Genomic DNA, 20,800 nt, shown 5'->3' with positions numbered 1-20,800 from the left:
TAGAACCTGCAGATTTCTTGGTATGTGTTTGGTTATGAGTAAGATAATAGGACTCATTGCCTTGTATGAATAAGGGATAAAAATCAGCAAGCCCAATGATTATGCCATCAGTGTAGGCCTGGGGGTTGAAGCCCACTGGTGTGAGTCTCCAGGAATCAGACCACTCTTCCCTCTCTCCCTACCATCTAACTATAGCAAACTGTGTTTGCTTCAAAAAGCCAGCCTCCTACATTTGCAGACTGCAGAAAGAGTGCAAATGGAGGCCCCCTTCCACATGTCTAAACATTTAAAAGCTGTAAATCCAGCTAAGAAACTATAATACAGAATATGTTCTATCTTCTTGCCTTGAAAATATATATCTTCAGAGGAACCCAGATGGCCAAGTCTAATATTGAATTCTTGGGACCCTCAGTGTTCCTGCCTGTTCCCCCCAGTTCCCCTCCTCTGCCCACCCGTAGCTCTATCTCACACATTAAAGATGCCCCAACCCACATACCCCATTCTCTATGAAGAGCTGGCCCCTGGTCACTCCTCAGGCCTGGAGTGAGCACAGCCGTGTGGCAGTCCATTCAGGACCCCAAGAAGAGGCTTATGCAGGCTGTGGAGTTGGGCTCAGGGCCCTTGGGATCCCAGGTATCAAAGAGTGGTCTAGAAGGTGAGGTGTGGGCTTTGGGTGGACACATTTCCTGGGCCCTGAGACTCATCACCCTGTGGGGAGAGGGTGCCCGGGAGGGCCAGAGAGGCATCATTTAAGGACAGGTCCTAGGACAGCAAGTCCTCTTGCCTGGGTGTTTCTGTTGTTTCTTGCTTGGGGGTAAGGTGGGTTGCAGGAAGAAGAGAGAAAGAGAAATCTCTTCTGAACCACAAATGAGGTTTTTAAACATTAATTTTGTCTGCTATCTAACAAAAGTCCCTGTGTTTGATGAAACTTGGCGTGAGCTGAGACTTGCTTTTATTGCAACAGCTCCACTTGGCAGCAAGCTTGTCGGCGTGGGAATCACAGCCCCCCACTGTGTCCAACCACAGGTGGCTACCAAACTTCCGGGTGCAGAACCAGTCATGGCCCGAGAGTTCCATTTGCACCTGCTCACACCCATGCCGGACTTCGCATGTGCTGAAGTAGTCGAGTCCAATAAGAGCTTTCATTTCTCCCCCTAAACTTGCAAATGGAGTGCTCAAGGGGGTGGGATAAATTTATGAACCTAAGGCCCCTCTCCCCGAGTCTGCCACGGACCTTTGGCAAGGACCCCCTGCCCAATGGTCTTCAAGCTTCACAGGGCAGCCTTATCCAGGATGAGGAATGTACCCTCATCCAGCCCCAGCTATGGGGCTGAGGAAATAAAGGCAGGAGCATGTGAGCTCTGAAGATTCAAGGGTTTTCAGAAAACTACAACAAGCAAGGAAAGCCACCATATTCTCTGGGGGGGACAGAGGAGGGAAGGGAGTAATGTAGGTCTGGGAGTCAGCTGGATTCTAGTCCAGTTGGATTCAACTCTGCCAAGAATTTACCAGTGAATTTGTACAAATCTCTTACCCTTTCTGGGCCTCAGTTTACTCATCTATAAAATGATGAGTGTCAATTAAATGATCTAAGGTCCCTTCTAGTGATGAAATTCTTAGATTACCTTGCTCTCATTGGTTAATGTGACTTTGATGTAAGCAAAATTAAAACTCCCCTTTTCTCCTTCAGCACAAATAGACCTCATTCTGAAGGTGCGACAGGGAGCCTGTGTCCTGGAGGGCCCTGGGAAAGAAGCCACATCCATTTGCCTTGAGTCAACAGGGACAAGAGACCTTCCACTGGTCCCTTTGTGACAGGCCTGGACTGCCCTGCCCAGCCAGGAGCTCAGCCAGTGCCCCTGCAGGCTTCAGTGGACAGAGCAATTTCCTTCCCCTTCACCTTAGTTTGACTGAGCGCTCACTTTGGAGTCCGCGTGAGGTTGATACTCAGTGAATCATGTGGTTTATAGATGTAGAGATATAGTTTGAATCTGAAACCCCTTCCTCCCGCCTCAATAGTCCAGATCATCTGTATGCCTCTCTTCAGCTCCCTCCCTTGAAAAGTGATTAAGAGGTAAAAGAAAATAAATACCTCCGGAGGGAAGTTGCCAGAGCAAGCTTTTCCCTGCTTTCATGTCCTAGCAGATGTCCAGTTTGTCCCCTCCTCTTAGAGGTTGTTCCAGATCTTAGGTACTCAGCCACTATGCCCGGAAGCAAATTCAGCCTGTGCAGCAGCCAGACTGAAAGATCTCCCAGCTGCCTTGCTGATCTCCTTGATGTGGGTGTCATGAGGCTCACAAGTTTGTGGGGGAGACTAAGAGTCCTAATTGCTGGAAGAAAGATAAATTTCCTCAGCCTTGTTTTCGTGTCGCAAACTGGCAGTCATGACCTTGAAGTGAGTTACAGGAGGTTAGGAAGAGGTGTTGCCGAGTGGTTGAGCCTGAGCAGCCGTCCAATGGTGGAGGCAAGCCTGGTGTCACGTGGCTCCATCTCTTCCGGGGACATACCCCACCTTCCTTGTTTTCTGGTATCCAAATCAGTTCTCCTGCTGACCATCTCTCCCTCCCTCAGCCCCCTAGGTCAGCTCAGGCTGCACAAGCATTTCTCATCATGACCCTTCTCATCCCTGGAACCCACTCCTATGCTCTCTTGTGAGTATGTCAGGGGGTTACTGGCAGAAGGACCATAGGATGAAGCCACCTGAGGGCCTCCCACCTGAACACAGGAAGTGAGCCGTCAAAGGCATGGCGGGGGATGTCTGCTTTTCAGGAAGACACTTCCGTGGGATTGTTTTAGTTAATAGTGGCAGCTTCCTTTTGACAAAGTTATGAAGAAGGTCAGCGTACTTCAGACCCTGGCTTCCTGTTCTGAAACATCGTTTTCACTCTCTGCTCCAGCCTCCCCAAACCCAACTCTTTCCTATGAAAACCTCTTTCCATGAAAATCTCCCCCATCATTTCTTTATTTTGCTAAGATTTAAAGTCAGTGCTTCACCCTCCTCAGGGATATTTGTCTTTTAAGCCTCATCACTAATTACGGAGTGAGTGCAAAGCTGTGTCCCCTGTGAAGGAATTTTGGTCACATGCCAGCCTATGAGGAGGATTCCAGGAAGGAGACCACCTTCTGTGTTGTTCGGATCACACCTGGCCTTCAGCTGCCTCTGCCACAAAAGGTCAGTTCAAAGTCTGCTGATTGGTCAAAAAGATTTTTTCTGGTCTAAGGATTTTTGAAAAGTTTTTGCAACACTGTATTCTGGGATGCTAACTTAAGGGGAATAAATTCTCCACAGATTATTTTAAAATATCACTTAAAACTTATAAGTGAAGGAGATGATTCCATATTCTACTATGACAATTTGCTTAGCTAGGTCATCTTACTCTGAGTGTGGACTATTTTTAACGGGTATCTTGTGTAACATTACTCACTAGTAATTGATGTAGATGGAGAATATTTAGCTGAAAGAGACATAAAAGTCTTTTATTCCTGGCTACTGGAAGTATAGTTCACGGATCAGCAGCTTTGGCACCACCTGGAAGCTTATTAGAATGCAGACTCCCAGGCCCCACTCTCGCATCTTAACCAGATCTCCCAGGTGATTTGTATGCACCCTAAAGTTTGAGAAGTCAACCTGGTCACTTATCAGAATTATCTAATATCCTTTAAAATCTACAGATACCTGTAGAGTGTCCATCCCTGAAGTCTGTTTCAACATGTTTGGAGAGGAGCCCAGTGAACTCTGTATTTTTAAAAAATCTCTCCAGGAATGGCCAAGTTTGCGAACTATCAATCTGGTCGATCTTCTGTCCTCCTGATGAGGAAAACGAAGCCAGAGTAGTGAAACGACCTATCCAAATTATCAGCAGATTAAAACCCAGATGCCCTGACTCCCAGGCCAATCTAGCCTACACCAAAAAATCACATTATCACAGAAGATTGAAAAGACTGTATGCTTGTGGAATTTGTCCCAAGAAATAGAAGGGATTTTGCCTGACACAACACTGAAGCATGGCAGCAATATAAAGGAATTAGAGGACCTGAGACTGGCTCTCAAGAAGTTTTTAATTCAATGGGGCAAAGAAGATGGTGGCCAACTCAATAAATATTGGCCAACCCAATAAAGTTTCTAACTCAATAGGGCAAAGAAGATGGTGGCCAACCCAATAAATAAAAACACATATAAGGAAAGGAGCTTATAAACGCATTTGGCACTCCAGACTCGTGTACATGCATGGAGGTGTTGGAATTGGTTCTTCCTTCATAGTCCCATAGCACTTTGTTTCTGTTTCTCTCACGGACCACTTCCAGCCTCCACTGCATCAGAATTCTTTATGTGTTAAGCTTGGCATCTGGCCCATGAGCAACAGAATGCCAACCCTTTCTTAATGACTTTGTAGCCAGGCTGCCAGTGCTCTGCACACGGTAGGAACTCAGTAACATTCAAGGAATGGAAGGCAGGCAGGGGTTCATCCTTGAAGAGGTCATGTCATCCATCCTTTAATGCTCAAGATGTGCACTACACTAAACTGAGTGGTGACTAGAATACCAAGTTAACAAAATACGGTCCTACACGAAGGATATTTATAATCTAGAAGGGGAGACTATGTGTGATCTCTTAAAAATATAACCGACATTACAAGATGATATGTAATAAGGGCCAATTGAAGAAGTTAGCATCAAGGTTTCCAACCCTATCAGACCTAACATGCTCATTTTGTAACAAATAATTTTAAAGGGCTCCTTTATTTTCCTGAAATAGAATCCATGAATAATATAACTAACTCACATAGGAATAATATAACTCAAAATCAGTATAATGAATTCCTTAACTCTGATATAAAGAAATAAAATAAAAGCCAGTTGTAATAAAACAATATGTGTTCTGATATATAAATTCTTAGGCACATTTACACCAAAAAACATAATGAAGTAGCCAGATATAAAATCATCGCTGCTGGGACAGCCACAAATGTGGGCTGATGTGGATACATTGTCCTGGAGTCTGGAATACTGGGAGCAGCGTCTACCGTGGATGATGCGTGTTGCCAAAGTGATGAATGAGGTAAAGTTTTGAACAAAACAAAACAATTCACAGAAGTTGCATTCCTAGGAAATTCAGTGTATGTTGAAACTGTGCAAGCAATACTTGGTGTCTATATGTAAAAACAAATTAGGTTCCAGGCTCAGATAATTAAAAATAGGTTTTTCTCCTACCCTACTGCCCGGCAGCACTTTAGAAAGTCCTGTGACATATGAACCACGTCTTCCTTAGGTGGAACTGTCCTCTACAGTGCAGGCTGTCCAGCATCGTCCCCACCCACGGATGGCAGGAGTGCTTCCCCCCAGCACACATCTTTGTGACAACCCCTAAAATCCCCTACACATTTCCAAAACAGCTGGAAGGGGTAACATGACTCCCACTGAGAGCTACTGGTAGAGAAGGTAAGTCGGGGTGGGGTAAGTTCTCAGACTTCAGTATGCACAGAAATCCCCTGGGGATCTTGCTAAAAAATGCAGATTCAGGAGCTCTGGGGTGGGGCCTGGGACTCTGCATTTCCACCGGGGCCCCAAATGTTGCCCAGACCAGGGCTGGAGAGATCAGAGGAGGAAGAAACGACCTTGGGTTCAGGTAGCAAAGATTTTGCAGAAAAGAAGGAAACACAAGCAGGGCCATGAGGAATAAATGGATGTGGAGCTGACGACGTCCCCTGAGGCCAAGACAGTTGGGAGGCAGCACTGGTAACGGTTGCAAACAGTGCCCAAAGCGAGTAAACAGCCTTGAGCCAAGAGCGGCAGGAGTACCAGCTCGACAGGCAGGGTAAAAATAACATCTCTCTACCCGGGTTGGGTCTGCTAGACTCTGGTGAAGTTCATTTCTTTCAATAAATCCAGCAGCTTCCCCTTTGATAAATACTGTCAAGGCTGGAACATGTGGTGCTAACAAAATATGGTTTTAATTTGGGGCCCGCTGCACTCATGGTTAAATACTGTGCGTGTGTATACAAAAGCCAGCTCACAGCCAGCCGAGTTAATATGCCTAGGCTGAAAACGGCTAAACCCAGGAGGATTCAGTTATACAGATTTTGCTGCTCTGAAAGGCAACCTAATCACCATCATCAATTTTAATGCTCCAAGACTTCTTGTGAGCATGGAAGCTTTTCAAGTTTAGCCGTTTGTGCGTTTGCACCCAGGGCAGAAGCAGCGCACATTTGTTTTCCTGTTATGTTATGTCTTGCTTTATTGTCATATGTTGTTTGACATTCGGAAAATAACACACTGTTTTAATCAACAACTCAACACGGCATTAAAACTTGATGGTCCGTAGCTTTGTAGCAAAAGGAGGTGGCGGGGGGGAGGGGAGAGGCAGAGTGAGGAGAAGAAACGAGAAGCACAGTTTAGCAACAGACCGAGACCTGTTCTGGTGGGACTCATTCCTGGGAACACAGAAACTCTCAGTGTTTTTCTCAGTCTGCATGTGTCAGTTTTGGAACAGCCTCATGAAAGAAGGAAACTGGCTGAACAAGTTTCTGTCTGGCTTCGGACGTGGACACACTGCTGGTAACTGGACTTCCAGCCTGTTGTGAATAATGAAGTCTGCTCCGTCCATAGTGTAGGTCACAGGAATTCCACCGAGGCACTTTCCCTGCAAAGCAAAGATGATAGCACCTGGCCAGTAATCTTATTGGGGAAACAAACAAAGCTGAGAATGAGGTCAGCCACAGGTGTCCCCAAGGTGGTGGGACACAGAGAAAGTGAAGAAGCTGGGTGGGTGGTGGGAAGGCAGGAAGGAGGGAGAATCCACCAGAACATCTCTAGCCTCCACAAGACCAGCTCATCAGGAAGCTGAAATGGAGGGAAGTGAGCTGGACTGTTTTGTAAAACAGCTAAGCAATGGACTGATTTCCTGAAAAGACTAGGAGTTTATCACAAAGAGAATATGGGTACGAAAAGAGCTGACGAGAATTCCTCTTTCTAGAGGCACTTGCTGTGTTGCACTTTCAAATTTGTCAAAAGTATAACTCTCTTTTTATTGTTCTACGTAATTGTAGCGACAGAAAGAGCCTGAGACGCTGTGAGCAGCGACTTCCCAGTCAGTCACTGGTGAGTGAGGGACCTTCTGGGGGAGCAAATCTTTGTGGGAATACTTAAAATTTGAATATCCATACTTATTTTAATTTTTTGTGGCGAAAGTGAGGCATGCTTTATTGTAGAGAAACGTAAGATACTAAAAAGTGCAGACATTTTTGACAAATCAGGGAGAGTCTTCTTAATTGCTGAGGGAAGTCTTTCACTGGGATATCTTAGAAAGATCAGGGTCAATTAGAAGGTGCTTAGGAGCAACCAATGAGGATTGAGTGAACTGGGAGAATCTCAAGGTATTTTTCCAGTGCTCTCTGGGGTCTTCTGTGTTTTCTCTGGTTTTCTGGAGAAAAGAAAGGGGAGGGGGAGAGAAAAGGAAGTCTCCATCTTCCTCCACCCAATGCTACTAGATAGTTTGGAGCCGTGGGGGGATGCTGGTCAAGCATCGTCCAAGCCAGTGGACATTCGGAAGCATTGCTGCGTTTGGCCCTGTCTTCTTTTTTCCTTGGATTGCTTCCTCACTAATGAAGGAGCTTGAGAGGAGGGCCTGGCAAATTATCTGGAAAAAGATTCAGACCTCTAATGGTACAGAGATTGTGTACCCTTAGAAAGGGCAGGGGAGACGAGCGTCCGTTCCTGCGCATTCATCACAGTGATGAAACGCTATAGGGACAAGAGGTCACTGGGCATTTAACCCAAACCAAATTTAGCAAGTGGAACAAGCCTCTAATTGGAGGCCTGGATTCCACATGAAAAGCCATTCTCCAGCTGATACCTTTTTAAGATACCGCTGAAGTATCTAAATTTCATGGATTTCACTCATTGCAGGTCCCCAAGCACACTAACCATGAAGCAATGATACAGCACAGCACCTGCTTCCAGCAGCCCTGAGCTGAGGGCCCAAGTGGAAAAAGAGGCAGTGTTTTTCCTTTAGGCTCCTTGCCTCTCTAGTTTGTAACCTTTTAACCCCCTCCAGGTATCTCGGTTCCAGTCTCCTCCAATAACAATCTTAGGGGGTTTCTGTTATTTCTGCCCCACTGCGTGTCTGCCATCCCAGTGAATAAGAACTCAGGTATTTATCAGGGGGACTGCCCCTCCTCCAGTCTCAGTTTCTGATATTTATCAGGGGGACTGCCCCTCCTCCACTCTCAGTTCCAGCTATTTATCAGGGGACCGCCCCTCCTCTACTCTGTTCCAGATATTTATGAGGGGGGACTGCCCCTCCTTGACTCCCAGATATTTATTAGGGGAACTGCCCCTTCCCCATTCTCAGTCCTAGATATTCATCAGGAGGACTGCCCCTCCCCCACTCCCAGTTCCAGAGATGTATCAGAGAGACGGCCTCCCCCCGACTCACAGTCATGAGGGTCCGGTGAGACTGACACCACTCTGACTGTGGGGTGGAGCAGGTGAGCCGGCTTCGGCCCATTGTTTCATTCTATTTCATGTCCAGGTGATTGGTCCAGGGATGGGCACAGGACCCAGGAAGAATCCAGGAGAGGCAGTAAGATTTTTGTGGGTACTTCTGGGAAACAGGCTCTCACTTTCTCCTCTGTCCTGGACACCTAAGAGGAAGCAGGGCTGAAGCTGCTACCGTCCTCTTGCAGTCCCAGGAAGCTGGGATTAATTCTGTCAATGCAATAGGCAGGTCTGAAAGCTGGGCTCGAAAACAAAAAGCAAAAGCAAAAAACCCATGCTCTGATGACACCATGTGAGCTCTAAATCCAGCTATGCCTGGAGTCAGCCTTTCCATGGAATTTTAACGGAGGCTTGTCAATGAATTCTCCTTTTGCTTAAGTCAAAATTGTGGCAGGTGTTCTGCCGCAGAAGACAGATCAGAAGACAATATGCCCAGGAACCTCTTGTTTTTTTTTTCATTAACCAATATCAAAACCTGCTCTCAGGAAAGGACAGTCCATTCTAAATAATGAACGACAGATAATGCTTCAAATACAGCTCCTTCAAGAGAAATTTCAGTTTTCAGCAATAGTTCAGCAAATATTGAGCCCCTTCTGGTGCAAAGAGACATGGGAGAGCGTGCTAGGAGGAAAGGACAGCCAAGCTTTCCCACTAAACTCGGTATTTTAGTGTCTAATTTTGGCCATTCAGATCGGTTCCAACTTCTGATAATGACAGCGTAAATTGTATCTGACTAACCCTCCTGCCAAAGGCAATTATAAATTCTGGACTCAGAACAAAATAATAACAACAAAGCCTATTTTAAGGTCCTGGAGAGCAACCAAAATGATTTGGTTTTGCAGACAAAAACTGGAGAAGATATGACCCTCAAAAAAAGGGAATTATACTGAGTGAGATCCACATTAATCAGGTGTTTCCTCTGACAGCACTATCCACTTCCCATGGTGGGTGGAGACAGAGCTCTAGCAGAAGCTGTATTGAGCTGTATTGAGTGTCAGTTGTATTGAGCTGAGGAGTCAGAATTGGAGTTTGGGGCTCCCACAGCAGCTGGAAATTGGGAAGGAGGGTGTCCCAGAAAGGAGGGAGCCTCAGAGGGGGAGCTCCCGAATCTATGTGCAAAATTCCCTCAAATCCTCAGCTAACTCCTGAAATGTGCATGTGCAGGGGGAGGTGGCAAGGAGCCCAGAGGAGTGCAACAGCTGGAAGGCTGAAAGGGCTGCTGCCTTATCTTGTGAGATGGAGCTTAGAATCCAGTTCCCACCAAGTTAGAGGGGCATGGTAAACTCCTTAGCCTTTCCATTGAGACCACAGAGAGGCACACCCCTAGGAGTAAAAGCTGTGCCCTAGGAACAAAGGCAAAACCAAAATGGACCCGCTTCAGTAAAGCCCAAAACCTAGTCTCTACAGCTCCACTATTCAGTATAGTAACCTTTAAGCTCATGTGGCCTTTAAAATTTAATTAAGGTTAAACTTAAAATGTAGTTCCCCAGTCACTCTAGCCACATTTCAAATTCTTATAGCCACTTGTTAATGGTTACTGTATTGGACTTCAAGGATTATAGAATGTTTCTGTCATCACAGAAGTTCTATTGGATGGCTTGGCTCTGTAGGATTAAGATAATATGCTAGTTATTTAACTGGCTAGAACAAATCTCAAGTTTCCTCTAAGGAAGACAGCAGAATCCAAATTCTCTTTAATTTATAATCCATAAAGCTCAGTATACAATTAAAAAAATTACTAAATGTGCAAAGAAGAAGGAAAATGTAACCTATAGTGAAGAGAAACAATAGTCAATAAACACAGACCCACATATGACCCAGATGTTAGAATTAACAAAGACTTAATAACTATGATAAATGTGTTAAAGAATCTATAGGAAATTATAGTAGATTAAGAGATGGGAAATTTCGAGAAAGATGTGGAAACTTTAAAAAAAGAACTAAATGGAAATCCTGGAACTGAAAAATACAATATCTGAAATTGAAAACTCATTGGTTAGGAATTAATAGCACAATGAACACAACGTATGAAATTATCAGTGAACCTGAAGACAGGTCAGTGGATATTGTCCAAACAGAGAAGGAGAAAAAGTTTAAAAGGAAAAGAACAGGCCTCAATAACCTGTGGGATAGTATCAAGCAATCTAACATACATGTAATTAGAGTCCCAGAAAGAGAAGAGAGAATGAAGTAGAAAAAGTATTTGAAGAAATATTGGCTGGAAATTTAAAAAATTTGATCAAAAACAGTAATCTCAGCAAATCCCAAATAGGATAATTTCAGCCATTTAGATGTCTTTGACCCCAAACCCAGCCCCATCCACTCACTGACAAGGTAAGGAGAACTTCAGTAAGTACAATAGGGCCTGAGGTAAGGGTACAAATGTTCAGAGGCAGTGCTGATGCTGACAAAATTCCCAAGGTCTCTTCCCAGAATTTTGCTGACTCTAGAATGCACTTTTCCTACCTAATGATCTGACATTCCTCTTTCAGGCCACCCTGAGATGGGGTCTCCACACATTTTGAAAGTATTGGGTTGATTTGATTTGACTTCTATTAAATTCAGCTTGAAGGAAATGTTGTATTTAGACGGAGAATAACGATGATTTGTGAGAGTTAAAGAAAATGGGGTGAGGATGGGGAAGAAGCAGAGAAAAACGAACCCAAAGCACAAAAAGCCCCGTATCAGGAAGCAGTTTGAGCGAGTGGAATGAGGAAAAGAATGGCAGGAGGTATCCCCAATAACTCAGACTCTTGGGGGCCCTCCTTAGTTACACGGGTCAGGCACATGTGAGTAGCTGTGGCAAAATAATCATCATCATCATTTTAAAAAACTGTGCCAAACTGATTTAAATATGAGGAAGTTCATTATCTCACAAAGCTGAAATTCCAGAGGTGGGGTAGGCTCCAGGGCTGGTTAATTCAGCCGCTCAACAAGGTCAACAAGGACCCCCAGTCTCTCCTTTCCTATTCTGCTCCTCTCCACAAAGACTTCATCTTAAGGCTGGTTCCCTTCGGGTTTTAAGAAGGCTGCTAGGGCACTGGGCTACGTATGTAGACTTATTCACATCTAGCAGGAGAAAGAAAAATCAAGAGAACTCTTTCAAGCAAACAATATAAATCCTTCACTTGGTCTGATTCAGCCAACTTAAGCTGTACCTGTAAGGAAAAACGTGTTTATCTCAGATGCTGGCAATAAGATTTCAGAATAGATACGTATAGGGTAACTTTAAGCCTGAGTTTCTACCCAGATTCCTGAGAGGGGCCTCTGACATCAAGGAGGTTCCGGGGTTACATAGCTCCATAATTTCGAAGTAAATCTCCGGTAGCAACAGTAAATTACAGTTTTGTTTATGTTACTAAAGAGTAAACTGATGAGCCCTCGGAGTTGCTGTTGAAACTGATTCCCTGCACCGTGGGGCTTTCTCTAGTATCAGATGTTTCTCCAGCCTCTCATGGCAAGGTCTGATAGGCAGCCATGTGTGTGTTTGAGACAGTTTGTAAGCATTTTAGGTGACAGATGATAATAAACGTAGTGCCAATAACAGAGTCAATCTACTCACAGCACCACCTGGAAAATATTGAGGGCTCCCACAACAGCAACCACAGAGCCCCAAACCATGGGAACAAAATGCAATGGCAGAGAGAACAATGAACTGAAAATTATGGGAAGAGCTTTGACCGAAAATATCCAAGAGGCAATAACTTCTTCCGTGACTAAGTCATCCTCTTGCATAGAGAAACCAGTTTGCTAAGTGTGTTTTCACACGTAACTGGATTTGTGTTCTAGATTGGCCTGTCCATTTCTGCGGCCTGAGTCTCCTCTCAGGGAGTGAGAAAAACAATGACAAATACATGTGATCTATTTGTCAAGATGAGTTCACAGCTTAATTCTAAGAATTAGTGTTCAAGTCACAGCAAAAGGAAAAAGACTTCCTGGCAAGATGAATGGGAAAATTGGTAAAGTTTTATGGTTTACATATTGACTTTTGCTTTACTTAATGATGCCCGTAGAATTTGTTTAGTCATCCGAGGTACAACTAAAAAGTCCCGAAACTTTAGTTTCATGTCATCTCTTTTATTAACAACAGACATCAGTTGCACTGCTGTCCCCCTAGGGATCTTAGAGGCACCCTGGTTGCCCAATAACCTAATTCATTGCCTTGAGAATGGGTAAAGGCAGAGGGTGGGTCCCCATGCAGCAGTGAGACAGGAGTAGAACAGCACAGAGAAATCTTCGGAGGACAATAGCAAGTACAAAGCCAAAAGCTGTGGTCGGAGGCGGGCATAAAAAACAGTCCAGAGAACACTGGCCTATAGCAATCCTTGGTGGGAGGATTATTTTTAAACCACGGTGTTTGGCAAACTTGGAAATAAGGAGACAAAGGTAAAAATCATGCCAGACTCAGCAAACAGCAGCTGGAACCAAAGAATCCCAGAGGCAGTTCTGAGCGTGGAGAAAATACTGCTGGTTAGGCATTGTTCTCTTAGAGCTGGACTGGACACGCAGAGGATCACCACTGAAAGTGAAGGAAATTAGAGTTGGTGTACGTGTTTGTCTTTGAAAAGCAAGAATAATGCTTTTTGGACACACTTATCTTGAATCTTTCTAATGGCAGCTCTTTTCACAAGCTGTGACCCAAACACATTCAGATTGAAGCCCTCCTCTTCATCTAGTCACTTCTGCTGCCTCTGCTCACATCAAGGGCCTTGGCACCTCAGCCCCATGGACAACCCCCATCTCCTTCCCTGAATTAAAACTCATCTCAACCCAGGAAGCGTTGCTTCTTTGGCAGCTCTCTTATGTATTCTTCCACATCCTACACACCCAAGATGAGGGAAATGGCTGCTCCTCTGAAGTTCCAGTGTTGTTGGCATCCACTAGCCTCCTGGACACTCCCTCTCATTCCCCAAGGACTTACCTCCTAGTTCACAATGTCCCTTTACACCTCAACCCTGCCGTCCTCCTAGGAGATGGTACTGTACCCATAGATGACCTAGTCAATACTCTAGCCTCTCAATTCCTTAATCTACTCCACCACCTCCAAGCACCTACTTTTTCATCATACCCTGGACTTTGTCATCTCTCAAGTCTCCCACTCTGATCACAACCCCCTCTCACTCCACTCTAGTCTGCTTCCTCACCTGCTCTGTGCCTCACCTTACTGAGACCCTTAGCCTCTGGACCCCTCTCCTTTTCCTTCTCCATCAACCCACTCTTTGTTTCCCTTTGAAGCCATGTTAGATTCTGGGGTCCATTATGTCAATCACTATCTTGCCAATACCCTAAACTTACTGGCCTATTTTGTCCTTTCATCACACTTACCTGGGGAAAAAAATCAATCCTGGAAGAACTCAACAATATACCTTCTTCACATCTCCTCCTAAGCAGCAAAGCCTCAACTGAAGAAAAATGCCCCAGCCTAGCAGTTGTCCCCGTCATCACCTCCACTGACTCTCCAAACCACCTCCGCCCCTGGGGAATCCCACTGTCCTCTTGTCCCCTCGCTGTTCAGTCTCTGAAATAACCATTTCAAATTTTCTTCTCAAAGCCTTGAGCCCCGATCCATCCCTCACTAGTGGCAGATGTTTTTGCTCCTACTTCCCAGAGAAAATAAAGTGCCTCAGGTGGGAATTACCTCAGTTCCTGCCACCTGAGTGGATAAGCCAACCTACACCAGTACTTGCACCTGTGCCCATCCCTTGCTCTTCCCTTTTGACAAAATTGGAGTGATGTCCCTCTTCCTAGAAAGGTCAATTCTCTTCCCCCTAATATGGATTCCAACCTCCTCAGAAAAGGTGTGTGACCAATTATTCTCCTTTCTATCCTTGATCTATTCCCCTCTAGTGGATTCTTTTCATCAGCATCTAAACATACTCTAGTCACTCCCATTCTAAAAAAATCCCGTTTCTGGATCTCACATTTACTTTGTGGCTCTACTCATTTCCTCTCCTCCACTTCACACACAAACTGGTTGGAGGAGTTCTGCATAGTCATTGTTTGCCCTGATTCAACCTCTGTTTATGCATCAGCCTCCTCCAACCGGCTTCCTCACCTACTTCTCTATTAAAAAAATGTATCAAAGTATCCAGTGACCTCTATGCCTCTAAATCTCATGGACACTCCCCAGGCTTCATATTATGTGACCTCTCATGGACTTTGTTAAAGTCAGTCCTTTCTTCTTTTGGGAAACTATTTTTCTTGGTTTCCAAGCTACCGTACTCTCCTGTTTTTTTCTCTCACCTCTCTGGCTCTATTTCCCTCTCCCTTTGCCAGATTTTCCTCTTCTGTTCGACGTTTAAATGTTGGAACTGCTGAGGTTCAACCTTAGATCTTCTCTTTTCTCACTCTACACTGTCTGCCTGAGTCATTTCATCTACCTTCACGGCCTCAACTCTATGCCAAGAACTCCCAAATTTGTACAACAGCCCAGGCTTTTCTCCAATCTCCGGAGCTACTCAACTACCTGCTTTACACCTCTGCTTAGATGCCACAAGCACATTTGTTTAGAACTAAACTCATGGCCTTTCCCACCATGCCAGAAATCTTGCATTTTCCCTCCAGATCCACTCTCCACCCGGGTAGCTGACTTGGTTGACTATATTCACTGGATCCCTTGCTTCTGGCTTCCACTTGGGTTTGGCCACTGGGGATCCCTGGCAAGAGATTGGAAATTGGGGAGAGAGTGAGGCAAGGCATTTATTCTCTTAGCTCCCTCTCTGTGAGTTGCCAGGCTATCTAAGTCCCTTGATTAAAGGTCACTGTTTCTCTTAATGAGGCTTCTCCACATGACCCTCCTCCTTAAGTCTAGGGCAGTAATGCTCAGCTGTTATTAGCTCTGGTTATTGCCTTCCCTATACCCCATCTACACCGTTGTAAATAGTTCCCTCTGAATTATCCTAACATGAGCACACAACCTGTTTCTTTCTGGTACTCTGACTGATACAGTAATTGATACTGGAAGTTGCACCAGGAAATAGACCCTCATAGTGAGATTCTGAGATTGGGTTGATCGTATTTGAGAAGCTGAAGGATAACCAAACTTGTGGGGGATGCAGAGGTTCAAAGGATGGAAATAGACACTAGTAGTCTAGGCATGCAGTGGTATCGCAGTCATTCAGACCATCAGCGCTCATAGCGTGGGAAGAAGGGTAAGTGTCTCCCAATGAAGACATTGGGAAATCAAGATGCTGTGGCACTTAGTTGCTCTGTCAAAGATGGAGATTTTAAAGATTATGAAGTCACCTTGTTTTTTCTTATAGCTTCAGAGTGCATATATAGGCAAAAAGATAATTAAGAGCTATGAATATATATATATATATATTTAAGAACACCTGTGGAGAATCAAGCCTCCATGGCTAGCTTGAAGGAATCTCTTGTGCTATAGTCCTTAGAGTTAACAGCCAAGCCCTGGGCCTCATTGCAAGGGTTGCAAGAGTTAAAGTGCCAGTTAAAAGTTTCACCTTTCCAGGTCTCCAATGCCAGTGTAAGGCATCTAGTGGGGTGTGGATGAGGCTGAGAACTTTGAACTCTGAATTTCCCTGAGTCCTCTGTCTGCAAAAAAGCTCTTTCGGTGAGTATACCTGGAGCAGTTGCCTCAAGAGCTGATGCTTATGTTCTTCAGACCCACTCTCTCTCTCTTCTCTTTGCCTCTTGCCCAATAACAAGAATTAGAGCCCAATATAGTCCAGAAAAAGTGATATGTAAGTCCTGCTCCAGGATGAAATAGCCCATCCATTGAGAGAGTTACAAGATCTTGACAAACAGTATCTGGAGGAACGTGAAGATTATATATGGGAGGGGATTCTCATTGTTAGACTGAGGGGGAAGATAGTAAGACTCCATCAGACTGAATTTATTGACATTGGACATCACCTAGAATTCAGGATTGGCTCAAGCACCAGGGAGTCAAGTTAATGGTCTGTTAGATTTGCTAATTAGAGCTTGGAGTCTTTGATGACATATGGTTTTTTTAGGTCGCAATTCTATTAAATTCTCTGGCATAATGTAGAAAAGTGGCTCACACAGACTGATGACCACATCACCTGGGACCATCAACATCAATTGGGAACGTGTTAGAAATGGAAATTCTCGAATCTCACCCAAGATTTACAGAATCAGAAACTTTGGAGCCGAGGACTGGGAACTTGTGCTTTCAGAAATGAATGTGGTGCACATTGAAGTTTGAGACCACTGCTGTAAAGCAAACTTTAATGTGCTTACAAATCACCTGGGGATTTTGTTAAGATGCAGATTCTGCTGTGGCAGGTCAAAGACAGGCCTGAGATTCTAATGTGCTCTCAGTTGATACCAAGATGCTGCTAGTCTGTGAACTGCATTTTGAGTAGCAAAGTGGGAGAGGAAGGAGTCTAGAGGCTCGGAGAAATGGGAATGTTGGGACGGATCAATTACTCAACCTGTTCAACTATCACCTAACCAAATACCGTGGGAGGACCTGAAGAGCACTTCGCCAAGGCAGTAAAAAATACATTGGGAAGGGAGGGAAACAGAATCCTTGAAGATCTCTGAGGTGACTCTAAATGTCAGAGATGACAGGGCTGATGCTGCAATGGAATTGGTTTCTTTGGTCTCAATGGGACCATCAGAGACAAGGTAAATACAATTACCTTAATAAACCACAGGGATGGAGAAATAGAGTTTACATGTGGGGATCTGTGGCAACGACTAATTGATCACCAGATTCCTAAAATGAACTGGATGGGGTTTACTAAGTTACTTCTTTTCGAATACAGGGAGAAAAATTCTAGCTCTGTTGGGCAGAGATCTAACTTGCATCACCATAGTGGGAATATATGGCCTCTTATCCAGTTCCTGGACCTAAGCCAGTTCACAGACCCAGATCCCTCTGAGAAAGGACCCTACAGTTTCCCCCAAACCTAGAGAGACAAGTGGCTATTTATCAGGGTGATTGGGTACAGGGGAAAGGAAACTGTCCAGCTCTCTGGGGACTTGCTACTGAGCTTATACTGATCCCCAGACCAGAAATGCCATCCGGGTCCACTTTCAGAGTAGGGGCTGTTGAGATCAGATGACACAGCTTTGACTTGAATTCATCTAACAAGGGGTCCAGTGGGACCACAGCCCAATGTGATCCCCTCTCAGAATGTACAGTTCGAGGAGACATACTCAGTAGCTGCAAGAATCCCCATGTTGGTTCCCTGAGAGCTAGTATGGCAGGAAGGATGAAGTGGAAGCCCCTGGTACAAACCCCCATCTCCCTGATAAATGACAAATACCCAACCTCAAATAGCAAACCAAAAGCAATATTTTATTCCTGTCCCCATGGGGAAACTCAAAAGGCATCCCTCTCCAGCACCCCTCTGACTTTTGACCCTCTTCATTTCTTGCCCATAACTCTTCCCAGGACACTCTTCCCTTGCTCAGCCCTTCCCTCAGGGCCCTGTCCCTCTGCGGATCACTCCCCTTTCTACATCCTTCTCCTCCTTTCTGAGGCTCCTCTGCTTCATCGCCTTCACAGAAAGTTGCCTCTCTCCGGAACACCTCCTTGGTCCCAGATTGCTTGAGGAGGCACTGCTCATACTCTAGAGCGACTGGTTAACCCTCATTATTGGTATATTTAATCTCTCTGTACAATTAAAAAAGATACTTAAATCACAGAGGTCAGACATGTTGGTTGTAAAGTCCTGCAACAAAACAGGAGAATATAGACTAAAAACTAACTTTCTTTTCCCTCCCTTTCTCCAGGGGTAACTGGTGTTAAGTTTTCTATTTATTTATTCATATACATATACAAGCTTATATACGACTTATTTGCTTATCACAAATAGAATAATACTGTACCTAGCATTTTGTGACATGCTTTTCTCACTCAACAGTATATCATAGACCTCATATTACATCACATAGATCCACCTTACATCTCTTTTTAAATTAAACTTTCTATGTTGAGATAATGGTAGATTCACATGCAGTTGTAAGAAATAACACAGAGAGATCCCATGGATCATTAGCCAGTTTCCCCCAATGGTAAAATGTTGCAAAATTACAGGACAGTATAGTATAGTACAGATATTGACATTGATACAACTCATCAATCTTATTCAGACTTCCCCAGTTTTGCTCGTATCCGTTTGTGTGTATAGCTGTGTGTGTGTTAGTTCTATGCATTTTTTCACATGTGTAGGTTCATGTATATATCATCACAACAGTCAAGATGTGAAGCAGTTCCATCACCACGAGGATCCCTTGTGTTGCCCTTTTATACACACCCTCCCTAATCCTGCCCCTTCCCCCACCCCTAACTCATGACAACCACTCATCTGTTCTCCATTTCTATACTGTGGTCATTCAGAAATGTTATATAAGTGGAATCATGCAATATAGCCTTTTCATTCAGCATAATTCCCTGGGGATTCATCCGATTTGTTGCATGTATCATCTTTTTTTTTGTTTTCCCAAAGATTGACACCTGAGCTAACATCTGTTGCCAATCTTCTTCTTTTTTTCTTCTTCTTCTTCTTCTTCCCAAAGCCCTCCAGTACATAGTTGTGTATTCTAGTTGTAGGTCCTTCTGGTTGTGCTATGTGGGATGCTGCCTCAGCATGGCCTGATGAGTGGTGCCATGTCAGCACTCAGGATCCGAAGCCGCGAAACCCTGGGCCGCTGAAGCAGAGGACGCAAACTTAACCACTTGGCCATGGGGCTGGCCCATATGTATCAACTTTTTATTGCTGAGTAGTATTCTATGATATGGACATGCCACAGTTTGTTTAACCACTCAACCATTGAAAGACATCTGGGTTGTTTCCAGTTTTGAGCTTTTATGAATAAAGTTGTTATGAACATTCATGTAAAGTTTTTGTTTGAACATAAGTTTATATTTCTCTGGGATAAATGTCCAAGAGTGTAATTTCTGAGTCATATGGTAACTGCATGTTTTGGGAAAATGGGTATACTCAAGTTCTACAGATGTAAGTATAAAATAGTCAATATTTTAGGAGAGTAAATTGGCAGTGTTTATCATTTTTGTTTTTATTTTTTTATTGAGTCCATAATAGTTTACATCAATGTGAGATTTCATTTGTACGTTATTTCTTGTCTGTCACCACGTAAGTGCTCCCCTTCACCCCCTGTGCCCATTCCCTACCCCCCTTCCCCTGGTAACCACTGAACTGTTTTTTTGTCCATGTGTTTGTTCATATTCCACATATGAGTAATATCATATGGTGTTTGTCTTTCTCGTCTGGCTTATTTCACTTAGCATAATACCCTCCAGGTCCATCCATGTTGTTGCAAATGGGACTATTTTGTCTTTTTTATGGCTGAGTAGTATTCCATCATATATATATACCACATCTTCTTTATCCAATCATCGGTCTATGGACACTTGGGTTGTTTCCATGTCTTGGCTATTGTGAATAGTGCTGCAACGAATATAGAGGTACATGTGTTACTTTGGATTGTTGATTTCAAGTTGTTTGGGTAGATACCCAGTAGTGGGATTGCTGGGTCATAAGGTATTTCTATTTTTAGTTTTTTGAGGAATCTCCATACTTTTTTCCATAGTGGCTGCACCAGTTTGCATTCCCAGCAGCAGTGTATGAGGGTTCCCTTTTCTCCACACCCTCTCCAACATTTGTTACTTTTAGTCTTAGTGATTATAGCCATTTTAACAGATGTAAGGTGGTATCTTAGTGTAGTTTTGATTTGCATTGCCCTGATGATTAGTGATGTTGAACCTCTTTTCATGTGCCTGTTGGCCATCTGTATATCTTCTTCAGAAAAATGTCTGTTCATATCGTCTGCCCACTTTTTGATCGGGCTGTTTTTTTTTGTTGTTCAGTTGTGTGAGTTCCTTATATATTATGGAAATTAACCTCTTGTCAGATATATGACTTGTAAATATTTTCTCCCAGTTGGTGGGTTGTCTTTTTGTTTTGATCCTAGTTTCTTTTGCCTTGCAGAAGCTCTTTAGTCTGATGAAGTCCCACTTGTTTATTTCTTCTTTTGTTTCCCTTGTCTGAGAAGACATGGTATTTGAAAAGATCCTTTTAAGCTGAATGTCAAAGAGTGTACTACCTATGTTATCTTCCAGGAGTTTCGTGGTTTCAGGACTTATCTTCAAGTCTTTGATCCATTTTCAGTTTACTTTTGTGTATGGCGTGAGATAATGGTCTACCTTCATTCTTTTGCATGTGGCTGTCCAGTTTTCCCAACACCATTTATTGAAGAGACTATCTTTTCTCTATTGTATGTTCTTGGCAACTTTGTCAGAGATTAGCTGTCCATAGATGCGTGGTTTTATTTCTGCTCTTTCAGTTCT

At 44.0% G+C, this 20,800-nt stretch overlaps 1 long non-coding RNA gene across 1 annotated transcript; it reads left to right on the top strand.

Annotated features, from left to right (window-relative positions):
* The first annotated feature begins 1,958 nt into the window (after positions 1-1,958).
* LOC123280452 (uncharacterized) lies at positions 1,959-19,263 on the top strand. The gene is made up of 4 exons (XR_006519361.2): positions 1,959-3,172; positions 5,270-5,439; positions 7,047-7,098; positions 19,037-19,263. It is a non-coding gene; the product is annotated as an uncharacterized lncRNA (long non-coding RNA).
* Positions 19,264-20,800: the final 1,537 nt, after the last annotated feature.

The sequence above is a fragment of the Equus asinus genome, chromosome 24 (genome assembly GCF_041296235.1).
Source record: "Equus asinus isolate D_3611 breed Donkey chromosome 24, EquAss-T2T_v2, whole genome shotgun sequence".
NCBI lineage: Eukaryota > Metazoa > Chordata > Mammalia > Perissodactyla > Equidae > Equus > Equus asinus.
Note: the sequence above shows the minus strand (reverse complement) of the source record. Positions and strands in the feature narration are given on the sequence as shown.